The sequence below is a fragment of the Phalangium opilio genome, unplaced genomic scaffold (genome assembly GCF_054372755.1).
Source record: "Phalangium opilio isolate 3A_F unplaced genomic scaffold, DU_Popi_V2 ptg000091l_1, whole genome shotgun sequence".
In the NCBI taxonomy this organism is placed as follows: domain Eukaryota; kingdom Metazoa; phylum Arthropoda; class Arachnida; order Opiliones; family Phalangiidae; genus Phalangium; species Phalangium opilio.
The window spans coordinates 26,132-36,431 of record NW_028324196.1 but is presented as its reverse complement, the minus strand read 5'-3'; the positions used below and the strand labels follow the sequence as shown (position 1 = coordinate 36,431).

At 40.9% G+C, this 10,300-nt stretch overlaps 1 long non-coding RNA gene across 1 annotated transcript; it reads right to left on the bottom strand.

The window, feature by feature from the left end:
- Positions 1 to 3,369: 3,369 nt before the first annotated feature.
- Positions 3,370 to 9,163, bottom strand: LOC149643656 (uncharacterized). The gene is made up of 3 exons (XR_016372055.1): positions 8,353 to 9,163; positions 3,540 to 3,661; positions 3,370 to 3,469 (listed from the first exon to the last, which is right to left on the bottom strand). It is a non-coding gene; the product is annotated as an uncharacterized LOC149643656 (long non-coding RNA).
- Positions 9,164 to 10,300: the final 1,137 nt, after the last annotated feature.

The window sequence follows — 10,300 nt, the reverse complement described above, 5'->3', positions numbered from 1 at the left end:
ACCTACTTTTTACGATATTGGGCATAACTCTAGGAGGAAAAGCGGTTATGAACAATAGGTTATCGTATCTTCTTAGCTACATTCCTTTAATGTTCGACTACTTAGGAGAAGAGGTAGGATTGCACTTTATCTATCTAACTCAACTAACAGGGGTTTCTGACTAATTAGACCACGGGGAGTTCGGAAAAAAATAGTGAAAAAATTCTAAACCCGCCGCAAGTTGGTCAAAAGAAATTTTGAAAATTTTAAAATTGCATGTCTTTACCATAACCCCCGATAATTCAAGAAAAACCTAACTCCGTCGTCTGCAGCCGAGCGCGATCTTACCAAATGGACTCGCGACGAAAATAGTATTAAAGCTTATTCTAGATCTTACTAAGAAAAGTAAATTCTAGAAAAATTATGAGATTTATGTTAATAATATTTAAAAAGGTGAATTTTAATTGAGAAAATAAATTAGGAAAAGGTCTGTTTTAATTTCAGTTGTAAATGAAGTAAGCCTAAAAATTTTGGAAAAGGTGGATTATAGTTTAGAAAAATTTCAGAAAAGGTCTCATTTTATTTGAGCTGTAAATGAAGTTTTTGGAAGAGGCTTTGAATAAATGGGAAGGAAATGAACGCAAAGGTAAAATTATGGAAAATTACGCGAGTTATTTGGAAGTAAACGGTACTATTTGGAAAAGGCGTCAAATTATTGGGGAACCAAATACATTTCAAAGCCCTTAAAGAAAGGGCGTCATATTTTACTGCAATATTTTGGAAAAGGCGTGATATTTTAGAGCATTATTGTGAAACAAATAAATGTAACAGATAATATTTTGGAAAGGGCGTAAAATTTTACAGCAACATTTTGGAAAAGTCGTAACCATATTTGGAAAGTAAATGAAGAAAAACAACAACATTTTGAAAAGCCGTAATATTATTTCAGAACGTACATGAAGATAAACAACAAAATCTTTGGAATAGGCGTAATATTATTTGGGAAACTAAATAAATGTAAATATCATTATTTGGGAAAAGTCGTATTTGGTAAGTAAATGAAGCTAAAGAACAATTTTTTTCAAATGGCGTAATATTATTTCAGAGCATACATGAAGATTAACAACAAAATTTTGGAAAAGGATTAATATTATTTGGGTAGTAAATGAAGATTAAATTGTCTACTTTCCAATGGAACTTTTCTAAATATTTTTCTATTCTGGTATGAGAATTGTAAATTTTTCAGCGGGTGTTTAAAATTTCATAGCTATATTTCCGTCCCGAGTCCTTATTATTATGTTTACCTCCTAGTAATTTTCCAAGATTGTGTGTAGAACACGTTTTGGCGCACAGTGGCCTTAATAGTGGTAATGTTAAGTACTGCACATGTACAGTAATTAAGATAAACGTGTTTTCAAGAAACTTGGTTCAATTAATTCAAGAAATAATAATTCCACTTCACCCCATTTCTCCGGCCTGATTTTCAATCCCTTTAATATTTTTCACTCTTAAAATCAGCTAGGCCTACAATTAATATGAAAAAAGTTCGTAAGTGAAAGAAAGATTAGTACCATAATAATGAGGGTCTTTATTTCAAATTATAGTTAAAAATGGACCGATTTTTCAATATTGGCGAAAACTGCAACGTAACTGTACACATAAATGCTGGAGGACTGGGAGATGGCGTATTAAACGCCATAGGTGGGGCTCTTGCCCCCAGAGGACGCGGGGCTGTTGCCCCGAGAGAGTGCGGGAGTTTTTCCCCGAGAGGGCGCGGGGGTTTTGCCCCAAGAGGGCGCGGAGCTTTGGCCCCAAGAGAGGGCCGCATTTTTAGGGGCCGTGGACGCGGTGGAAACGGCCGCGGAGGCCGGGTTATCGGTGGTGGAGGTCGTAGCGGTCGCAACGCCAGGGGCCGGCGTTGTAATAATTGTGGCCGCTACGGCCACTTAATGCGCGACTGCTGGAGCCGCGTTCATGGTATAAAACTCATTTAATACTTAAAAGTGAAAATGTACTAAGTTTTATTCAATTTTGGTAAAAGAAGACCAAGGAGGCCCACAAAATTCGATGGCGGGGGTTGGGCCTGTCCCTCCCCAAGGCGCTGGAGTGGTGCCGACCCCGCCTCATGGTGCTGGAGTCCTTGTAATGCGCGACTGGTGGAACCGCGTTCGTGGTATAAAACTCATTTAATACTTAAAAGTGAAAATTTACAAAGTATTATTCAATTTTGGTGGAAGCGGAGCAAGGAGGCCAACAAAATTCGTTGGCGGAGGTTGGGCCTGTCCCTCCTCAAGGCGCTGGGGAGGAGACGGCCCAACCTCAAGGCGCTGATCATGAGCGTACCTCGCCAAAACGCGTCGAAGAGGAGGACGACATGTCCATGGAGGAGCTTGATGCTGCAATCAAGTTGTAATTTGTATGTTCAAAAAGGGTGGTAGGACCCAACAAAAGTCGGTTGGTTTGCTTTAGACCCAATTTATAGTCGAAGATATTCTATGAGATTTTGCTGTCCAGGTCACCTTTTAAAAATGATAATTTAAGATTTTCACAGAAGACCCTTTAATTAAAAATAAATTAGCATTTATTTGATTCAGTCATAAATGGTGTCAAAAATGTCATAAAGCATCTTCGACTTTAAATCGCCAATAGAGCCAACTGTAGTCTGGGTGTACCACCCTTTTTGGTACACCCTGTATAGCCGGTTTCCTGCTTACTCTTCTGCGCGATTGCAGTTCTTCAAAGATATTTTGCATGTCATAACAATTGACTAAAGGGCTAGCGTCTATCTCACACAATAAAACTTGCAGCTATTTATATCTGTCATAAAATTGCCTGCTGACTCGCGACATTGACATAAACCCTTTAAGGAATAATTATCACTTGTTGTAACGAGCTAAAATATTTAAAGAATTGGACCCAGGTCCCTTCATCATTATAATTTATAATCATAATTTTAAACCATTTCCTTACAGGATTGAAAAAAACAAGATGAATTTTTTTTAAAGATTACATGTATATTTTTTTTCAAGTGTGTTTTTTAATGTATAATTTTTTTTATTATTTATTTTATTAATACTATAAATTTTTTTCCTAAATAGTAAATACATTTTTTTCCAAAATACATTTTTTTGGCCTAATTACAATATTTTTCTAATTACAAATTTTTTCTCAAATAATATTTAATTTTTTTTAATAAAATAGTTATTTCAAAAATTGAGCCGATTTCTTTCCTTGCTTAATCCCTTCGTATCTTAAACAGTAACGTTGAAAGAACTGCGCAAATGTAAACAGCACTGCCATATTCAAAACTTAATGAACTTTGTTGCAGTTTTTCCGTAGATTTCTGTTGTTGAATTTTTGATACAGTGAAACACCATCGTTGCGTTGATTTTAGCTTATAAAATTAGTCTGAGTAAATAATATTATTTCCGACTCGTTGCATTCAATTTTTATCATATTCTGTACTAAATTTCAGTAACATAAAGAGCATCTATAAAATATGTTAATTAAATGATGTGATTCTATAGTTTGGCTTGAATACTAGTAATTTAATCAAGTACCTAAACAATTCATAGCAATTTAGACGAATTAACAAACGGCAATGTGGAGTGTGGAACTAGCAAACAACGTAATCCTCTGTATCCCCTGAGGTCACGTTGGTAAAATTTAGCGCTGATGTAAACTTGGAAATTATTTGACTAATTAAATTACATAACGACCCTGTTAAGTGAATCGGTTACAAACTAACACCACTGTTACTTATATTTATGAATTAAACGATCCACTGTTGGTAACAAATAGTTTATAAATTTGTTGTATCTTTCATTAACGACGCAAGATTAATAACAACAGAAAGACTTTATTAAACTGTACAACTTTAACCGTACATACGTAGTTAGCTACTTAGCTTACATGTTTTCCTGCCTACTGATCATAGTCTCATAGCTTCTGGCTATAAGTTACTCTATACAAAATTAGTACACTAGCGCCATCTAATATCAAGTCCACAACACTGCCTTTCCCCAGAAGAAAAGATAATTATAAGTCCAACAAAACGCGTGGCTTGGGTACTCTTTTTGATCTTCGCAAATTCGATGTGTTAGAAGGTTCTGGCGTGGACGGTGTACATGGCTGTGCCTGTTCAGGGTCAGGCGTTAGATCTGGAGCGTTTGGCGTTGAATGTTCCTGAGCTCCCAACTCTTGTATTTCTGGTTCTTGTGCCGTCGCTGAATGATTATGTGGACTGGTGTCATTCCTTAAAGGTATTCGTGGTCGTAATTGATGGTTGTGACTTCTGACGTTACCATGAGGTGTCGCGACGTCGAACATAACTTGGCCCTGGTTCCTGATTATTTCGCCGGTGAACCATTTGTCTCCTTGCCCAAAATTTCTAGCATAGACCGTATCGCCAGTTTGAAATTTGAATGTTTCCTTCTCCGTATGTGGGTGGGGAACTCCGACTGTTGGGTTGATTAAATCCAGCCGAGTCCGAATGGAATATTTTAACATGAGGTCGGCAGGTGACAAACCAGTGGTCGTTATTGGTGTGCGGCGATAGTTCAACAGAACTCGACTTATCTGGGTTCGTAGGTCATGGTCTGATGACTTCGCTAGACCAGTCTTGACGGTTCTTACAGCCCTCTCCGCCAGTCCATTGGACGCCGGGTGATATGGTGGTGTAAAGAGTTGCTTGATTCCGTTCGCTTTCAGAAATTGAACTGTTTCTAGAGCGGTGAACGGTGTTCCATTGTCGGATACCACTAGTGATGGCAGGCCAAATCGAGCAAAGAGGTCCCGAAGCTCGATGATAGTGGCGGATGCAGTAGCAGAGTTCACCACTAGGGCCTCAATCCAATTAGTGTAAGCGTCAACCACGATTAATATCATTTTCCCATTGATCGGACCGGCATAGTCAATGTGGATTCTCTGCCATGGGGCAGTAGACGCTGGCCATGATTCGTACGATGTAGCCCGTGGCATTGGAGCATCCTGTTGACAGCGTTCACAAGCGCTAACGACGAACTCTATGGTCTTGTCTATTAACGGCCACCAAAATTTGTTTCGAGCGAGGCCTTTCAAGCGGGTCATACCCTGGTGAGTGCTGTGCAACTCGTCTAACATTGCACGCTGTAATGGTGGTGGTACAATAACCCAGAGCAGCACTCCATCCACGCTCGTTATTTCCGCCCGCTTCATCCAATAAAAACGGAAACCGTCGTCAGCGAGACCCTTCGGTTGTTTTGTAGGCCACCCATGGTGAGTGTAATCGAGTACTCTGGCGAGTGTAGGGTCCTTGGCGGTTGCCATTCTGATGTCGTCAACAGATACTGGGGAAGTAGGGTCGGATAAGGAGCGTACAAGCAAAACTATATCTTGCGGTACAGGTGGGTCAACCTGCGCGGAGTCCACTGGAAGACGACTGAGGGCGTCGGCGTTATTATTTTGGGTACCTTTCCTGTATTTAATTACATAATGGTAGGCGGCCAACGTTAACGCCCACCGTTGGATCCGAGACGCCGCCGTGCGAGGAATTTGTTTCTTCTCAGATAGAAGTGAGACCAGAGGCTGGTGGTCAGTTAATAAGGTGAATCGGCGACCAAAAAGGTAATCACGATACTTGGTGACGCCAAACACCAATGCTAGAGCTTCTCGCTCGATATGCGAATAGTTTCGCTCAGCGGGTGTGAGAGTTCTCGAGGCAAACGCGATAGGGCGATCGGTGTTCGCGGGCCCAGGATGTGAGAGAACGGCGCCTAGGCCGTATGGCGAGGCGTCGCAAGCCAAAATCAGTTCCTTCGTTTGGTCGTAATGAACCAGCACTGAAGAGTCCCGTAGGGTTTCCTTTGCTTTCAAGAATGCAGTTTCTTCGTCGTTCGACCAGTTCCAACTCGTATCTTTTCGTAAAAGGGCGTACAAAGGTGCTAACAATCAATTCCTCTAGCGCTCTTTGGAAAATAGCAGGCGAAGAGGCAGTGCCAAATGGTAGTCTGTTGACCCGAAATAACCCCTTGTGGGTGTTAATTACCGCCAACAGCTTGGATGCGTCATCCAACTCAATCTGGTTAAATGCTTCTCTAAGGTCCAACTTCGTAAACCTTTGGCCTCCAGACAATTTGGCAAAAATATCCTCCACCTTGGGAAGAGGGTACCGTTCAGTATCCAACTGTGGATTCAAGGTAACTTTATAGTCGCCGCAAATTCGTGGTTTGGAGTCTTTCTTTAGGACGGTTACAATGGGCGTGGCCCAATCTGAATGTCGTACCGGCTCAATAATTCCCAACTCCTGTAATCGGATCAGTTCCTCGCCCACAGCATCTCGTAAGGCATAGGGTACTGGTCGAGCGGCCATGAAGCGGGGCGTAGCGTCCGCTTCCAAGTCCAAGCGAGCCTTATAGTTCTTCAATAACCCCAGTCCGGGTTTGAAAACGTCAGAATATTCCGTAAATAGATTGGTCAGCTCTTTGTCGAGCGTCTGCTTGGGCAGGGTTCCGCCAACGAGTTGGTTGATACTGTTCCGATCCAGAATTCGTAACTCTGAGAAAATCCAACTGCGTCCGCAAACGTTTGGACAGTGTTCCTTGGCGACTAGTAGCTCCAAGGTTTCAGAACGGTTTTGGTAAGTAACTAGTACCTGTGCCGCGTCCAGATCTCCAATTGAGTGTCCGGTAAATGATTCCAATACCGGGTCTACAGGACGTAGAGCGCTGAGACTACCGCCAGATAAAGCGTTCCAAGTCTTACGTGAGATGATCGTGTATGCAGCGCCAGTATCCAATTCTAGTTCGACTGGTTTGCCATTAACCAGAAATGGAAGTATTACAGGTGTCGGTGCCGGTGGCAGCGATCGCAGATGAAACATGGTATATTCCGGATTAGAGTTGCATGCGGCTGTTGCTCCTACCGTGTTAACTTTTCCCCTCGCCTTGAATGTTTGGTTACTCTTGGCTGGCTTTTGTTCGGCAAGACATTTCTTTGCCAGGTGCCCAACTTTCTGGCATTTTCCGCAAACAGCGGATATAAAGGGACAGTTAGGTGGTGGGTGATCAAATCTTCCGCAACGGGAGCATTCACTGTGATTCTTGGGTGTAGAATGAGAGTTGTTCAGTGGCTTTGCCTTGTGGTTGAATTTGCGGTAGTATCTTTTTCCAGAGGTAGGTTGGTGTGCTATGGTAGTTTTGTTTACCTGTGGGATAGCGTTACTTGCAGGAGCTCCAGTCACTTTTACCTCTTGAGTATAACGTGAGGCTGACTCCATAGCTTGAGCTATCGCTACAACCTTATCGAATGTCGGAGATTCTTCTTCAAATAGTCGTTGTTGTATCATTTCATCACGAACTCCTAAGACGAACTGGTCGCGAAGTTCCCGATCCAAAGCTGCCTTGAAGTTACATGTTCCAGCCAATCGCCGTAATGTAGCGACGTACGTAGGAATAGGTTCGGCGGGTGATCGCATACAGCTACGAAACTTGAAACTCTCCAAAATTTCCGATGGTTTTGGGCAGAAATGTGCCTTCAATGCGTCGACTAATATTGTAAAGGTGTTACTTGCATCATCCGGAGAATTCGGGGCCAGCAAGTCGTGCAACAGATTGAATATTTTCGGACCCACCGTCGTTAAAAAGATAGATTTCTTTTTACCTTCGTCGGTAATATCGTTAGCGGCAAAATAGTGTTTCAGTCTAGAGGAGTACCTCTCAAATGTTTCTATCGATTCGTCAAAAGGAGCAATAGTCCCGTGGGACGGCATTTTGCACCGTAATTCCGATCGCGGGCGTACCCGTCGACAAACGAAACAAAGAAAAACAACAAGGCCGAGGCCTAACCGAAACGAGCACGAACCGAAAAGTCCGAAAGAAACACGGGGAACCGAAACAACATAAGACAACCCGCGGGAGCACGAGAAGATCCGTCGCCAATTTCTGTTGTATCTTTCATTAACGACGCAAGATTAATAACAACAGAAAGACTTTATTAAACTGTACAACTTTAACCGTACATACGTAGTTAGCTACTTAGCTTACATGTTTTCCTGCCTACTGATCATAGTCTCATAGCTTCTGGCTATAAGTTACTCTATACAAAATTAGTACACTAGCGCCATCTAATATCAAGTCCACAACAAAATTCATAACGTAACAACACATACTGACTGGATCAATAGGATAAAAATTGTTTTAACGAATGATGTGGCCTTCTACTACTGCTGAGTTTCAGGATTTATAACACACACCTTCACAATTAGTAGCATTTTAGTGAGATTAACAAATAATTAAACCATGTACACCTCATATGGGAATGTTGAATCAACTGCGCTAACGCAAAGTAGCAAACACCACTCTTTTACTGCCGCAGGGTAAACACACATTTTGTCACCTTTCTATACTTAGTATTTTGAAGTTCTCGAAAGTTTCACAGGGTGAAAAGAACTATCTTTACTTCAACACGTTAATAATTTGAATAGGTATGCCATTTTTTACATCAAATTCGAAGCGCACACGGTAAATACAGCATAAACAACCTAGGGTTAACCCGGTTAGGCTGTTTCTAGCATAAAATAGAGCAGACTATACGTATACAGGATTCCAAAACAAATGAGAGCCGGAAATCAGCCTTTTTAATAATCTTCAAAGAAAGAGGAAAGACACTATATGAGACTATAATTACATAGAGTAACTAAAATAGGGTAATGGCAGCCCTCTGCCTTCGACTGTATTAAGCTCTATGGGGAAATAACTTGGGGTGCCATTAGTCAATACAACTTAAGCCTTGGCCGTAAACAACGTCGAAAAGCTTACTTTAAATGATATAAAAACCTCTATTAACTGTAATTATTTACCTGAATTACTTTTCTAGACGAAAATTCGACCTGATAACGACGTATTTCTTATTAAGGGTGCTACAGTTAATTAGAAAATACATATAAAGGTGCTCAAGCTCGGATGAAATACCAAAGTAATTTGTTAGCGTCTACTGCTAAGAAATTAGTAAAAATCAGCAAGAAAGCCAACATTTGCAATTTGTCAACGTAACTTGTTAGCACCCACAAACCTAGGCCCTTTTAGTTGTCAACGAGAACGAAATGAAGAAATAGGTTTAAGCGCGCTATAAGGTTAGGCTGACTTCTGACCCAAAAGTACTTTTTTGATGTACTTTGTTAATTAGTTAAATTACAAAAATTAGAATTCATTAATTAAAAATCGAAACAGGTAAGTTTCCCATTTAATAAATGCTTGTTAATTTAGAAGTATTCCGAAAACTAACTTCGCTATAGTTTTTCCGTATGGCCTGTCTCAATTGCCTTAAAAAACCGAAAATTTTTTAATGCTTTTTCTATGGGACGCTAACCCTAAAAGGTGTGACTTTTTCTTTAACATTACAGAAGGGTGTTATGTCATATCTACAAGGGCCTACCGGCCCTGTAGAATTAATGACGAAATTTGGATAGTTTTCACACATGGAGAATTCAAACCATTTACTACAGGAGGCCGGGCTACCTGGAGGACAAAAACCTGCCTGCTTTTGTCCTCCAGGTAGCCTGGCTTCCTGGTGTAAATGGTATGAATCCTCCATGTGTGAAAACTATCTATAGTTCCTTACATTGGCGCCCTATAAATATGAGCAAAGTATACATAGTTTACACGCAAGGAGGATTCATACCATTTGCACAAGGAGACCACGCAACTTAGAGTGTAAAATATCAGACGATTTGACACTCTAGGTGGCTTGGTCTCCCTGTGTTAATGGTAGGAAGCCTCCATGCTTGTAGTTTCCAAGTTAAATTGGTGGGTTCTAGATTAGTAGCCTTATTATGTATTTGTTACTTGCTTTTCTGCCGGTATTGTATAGTTTAATTAATTTCCTGTGTTCCAATAACATTCTTATTACAGTATAATTTTGTCATCTTGTTTCATATAGCATCATCACAATTATCTTTTCTCGTTTTTTTATGTAGATTTTTTCTTTTTACCTCTCCGAGTGACGTATGTCACGGAGAGGTTCTGTAACGATCGTGTGTGTCTGTGTGTGTGTGTGTGTGTGTGTGTCTGTTGTTACACCCACGTGACCGCGTTCGCAGTTTCCAAATCGGAGCAAACGTGTTCGCCATTTCCGAACTGCTTTCACAGTCACGGAAATGGCTACTCTTTTTGAATTCTCACACAACTATCTTCTGGTTTTTGTCCGTCCCACATGGACACCAGTCTGTACTTACTGGCTTCTAATCACCACCATCTTTTGGTCTTCGTCCATCCCACATGGACACCAGTCTGAACATACTGGCTTCTAATCACCACCATCTTCTGGCCTTCGTCCATTCCACTTG